Here is a 3598-nt window from a genome sequence, read left to right on the forward strand (position 1 = left end):
GAGAGACCCTCGGCACCGGCAATCCCCGGCACCGCAACAAAGAGCAGCGGCCCAGCACCGCTCTACTTCTCCGGTGCCCCACAAGTGCAAAAAGGCTGATGGAGGGCGCTCTCCTCAGAGCGCTGTGGGACTGCCAGGGGATGCTTCACTACACCAGAGGAAGGACCTGGCTCCCAGGCAGCAAGTGTCCATGCTGTCAACTCCAGCGCCCCAGAAGGCACCATCAAGTCCGGCTCACATTGACTCTCTGGCAGGGTAGTGCCAGGTGGAGGTGTTGGAACCACCCTTCACCCCAGACACACTGAGATGATTGCAGCTCAGCCCTCAGCTATTAGAGACAAGCCTCTGGCACTGTTGAGACTGGTACCATCCAGAGGCAAGTCTGCCATGATGCGGCGCTCCTAGTCGCTGGACCAGCACCGCACCTGGCACTGCTCCAGGTCCCCAGCACCGCACCACCATTCCCTGGCACGGGCTTCAGTGAGAACGCGCATGGCACCAGGGGCGCGGTGATCTATCTCCCTGGCACTGAGGGTCAGCACCATTCCATGATACCATCACAGGACCAGCACCGGCATGCGGCACCAGAGCACAGCAGCTGTTCACCAGCACTGGACCTATGGTACCGGTCTCTGTTACGAGACAGCCGGCACAGATTCTTGGTGAGGTCATCATGGCACTGGTCCCCTACCTCCACTACATGGCACCGAGCACCAGCACAGGGGTCTTCAGCACCACCGTGGTCATCACCCTCAGAGTCTGATGCAGACTAATACTATTCGAGGCACAGTTTGGCATAAGTCCTGGTAGGGCCGAAGGGATGTGAAGGCGGCCTAGCAGCCACAGTGGCCATCTCCTGCATAATGGCCCTTTTGGAACCCACGAGCTAACTATCAGGCCCAGGGTACCCCTTCAAGGGCTTCTAGGTCTGTGACCTCGGCATGCCACCTTTCCCAGTCACCTAAAGATAGATCTGCCCCTTGAGGAGCGGAAGCTGCTCTCTCCAGACCGCGCTCCCCCCCCAGATTACAGAGGTGTTGACAGAACCAGCCTGGGACCTACCGATCGCCCAGGGGACATCTGCCCCTGCTGAGCCAGTAGAGGAGCCTAGCTCAGCACTGGAGCAACCCAGGCACGTAGAGGGCCATGAGGACCCTGTACCTCCACTTGCCACATAATCATCCTTGCCCAATGAGGCAATAGCAGGAGCATCAGTTTCAGGACCCCTGCCCTTATGGCCTTTTCCCAGTGCTCCAGCTTCACTTAAAGATTATTTTCCTGATTAAAATGATTTTTCTCCTCAACCTGTAGAACTTCAAGGAAACCAGGTTCATTTAATTGGAATTGCATTGGAAAAGAGTGTCAATGTATTTGTTAAAATATCCCTGATTGTTTCAAAGGCACCAGAATGAAAGGCTGGCCCATTCTCAAATGCCTTTTCACAACTTGGAATATAGCTGTTTCCATGCAGTTAAGCTGGAACCAGTTAAGCCATAGGGAAGAAATGTTGCAACTCCAGGAAATATCAACCTAGGTACAGTCCTACTTGCTCCTCTCCCCCCCTTGACTGCTCCATTGCAGTGCTTCACAAATAGTAGCAAATTTATACTTAATATCCTTGTGACAAAGATAGGGAAACAAAGGCACAGAGAGACTGACTTCTGCTAGGTCCTACAATAATTTGTGGCAGAGCCAGGAACAGAACAGTGTGTCTGGGTCCCAGACAGGTTGATCCTATGGTCAAGGCACTTTCTTCTCGAAATCATTTTATAGCTATAAAGATGTCTTGTATACTGTTTGTATGTCTGTGCGTACATGTATTTTTACATATCTATATAACTGTGGAGCCATGTGATAAATAGAGGAGCTGTGAGTACCACACTGTTCTGAATTTTATCACACATGTGATTGCTTCAGTTTTCCTCTGTTCATCTTCTGCCAGAATGCTGACATTTCAAACTTCTGAGCCGCTTCAGGGTCACTTATGTTTTTGAAGCAACCTGCCAGAGAAATATTTCCTTCTTTCTCACCAAAAGTGGAATTGCCTTTCCTGAAATATCACCTCCCTATTCAGTTGTGGAAAGGTTTCAGGTCCAATAGCTTGTGACCCTGCAGAGATAGGAATAGGAGCCTTAGGGCTCTAGAAAAGGAACATCCGTAGCTTTCCAATGTGGGACACAGCATCTGCTTTTACCTATGTAAGATGCTGAGAGATCAGACCTTAAAGCCGAGGTAATTTAGGTACAGAAAATCTAATCAGATGTTGTTCAGAGCTTCCTCTGAGCCATATGTGTTTGGATTCATGGCAATTAAGGCACCTGGTTTTATAGGCAGAATGAGACAACAAAATGGTCCTAACAATTTTTTTCTTAAGTAATTGTAAAATAGTTTTCCTGTAATGTGTGGTATATGCAGACTATATGATGGTCGGATGTAAAAATACTGGCATTGGATTGATGTATTATGTATTAATTGGTACTCATTTGGGATCATTCGCATAACTTGTGGCTTCAGCATTCATGAGTAACGTTATCATGCCTAATATATGCTGATAAACCTTTATACTATGCCATGGCATGTGTGTGTACGTGTACATATACCTTTTTAAATGAAATATTGATGTATAGTATATGTGCAGCATTTGACAAGGTAACACCAACGTTATCCATTTCACGGCTTTTAAAAACCCATAGAAATGGCTGATGGCTTGTCTGCATAAACTGTAAGCTTATGCAGACAAGCCAAGTTTTTCAGTACTTTGGAGAGGGAGCTGGAGAAGGGATTCCTTGTAGCTATTTTATATACGTTTGATTTAAGTGACTTGTCTAGCTTCACATAGGAACTCCGTGGTAGAGGCAGGGTTAGAATTCAGTTCTCCAGGGTAGAATTCAACTGATTTAACCATGAGACCATCCTTTCTCTTCTTAAAGTTCCCTGCCTCATTCACTATACATCTTTCAGTTTCTGCAAGAAATGAATCAGGGTCCTAGAGACTGTCTTCTTCACTCTAAAATCCTGATTCATCCCCAGAGCATGCTCCATCATGTGCACTAAATGACACGGGTCCTGTGGGGAAAAAATAGTATGTGATGAGCCTGGCTAGCTCAGTTGGTAGAACATCGGACTTTTAATCTGAGGGTCCAGGATTCAAGTCCTTGGTCAGGCATGCAGAACTTTTCCCCATGTGGCATCCTCCAAGATCTTCAGAAGGCATGTCCTGCTTCATGTTACTCCTTTCTTTAGGGGGGTAGCTCAGTGGTTTGAGCATTGGCCTACTAAACGCAGGGTTGTAAATTCAATCCTTGAGGGGGTCATTTAGGGATCTGGGGCAAAAATTGGGGATTGGTCCTGCTTTGAGCAGGGGGTTGCACTAGATGATCTCCTGAGGTCCCTACCAATCCTGATTCTATGATTTTAATTAAAGACTGTATCATAATGCACGCACACAAAGGCTCCAAATTAAGGATACGCAAGCTTTTCACATAATAAGTGGATCATCTTTAAATCTGTAGCTAGATATTTAGCACCTATTTAATTATTTTTAAAAATAAATGTTTGTTGTTCTCTTCATATTAAGCAATGAGCTCTGGTGTCTCTC

General features: G+C 46.7%; 1 non-coding gene across 1 annotated transcript; it reads left to right on the top strand.

Moving 5' to 3' along the window:
• The first annotated feature begins 3093 nt into the window (after positions 1-3093).
• Positions 3094-3166, top strand: TRNAK-UUU. Its single transcript has one exon. It is a non-coding gene; the product is annotated as a tRNA-Lys (tRNA).
• Positions 3167-3598: the final 432 nt, after the last annotated feature.

This window comes from Dermochelys coriacea, chromosome 2 (genome assembly GCF_009764565.3).
Source record: "Dermochelys coriacea isolate rDerCor1 chromosome 2, rDerCor1.pri.v4, whole genome shotgun sequence".
NCBI classification, from domain to species: Eukaryota; Metazoa; Chordata; order Testudines; family Dermochelyidae; genus Dermochelys; species Dermochelys coriacea.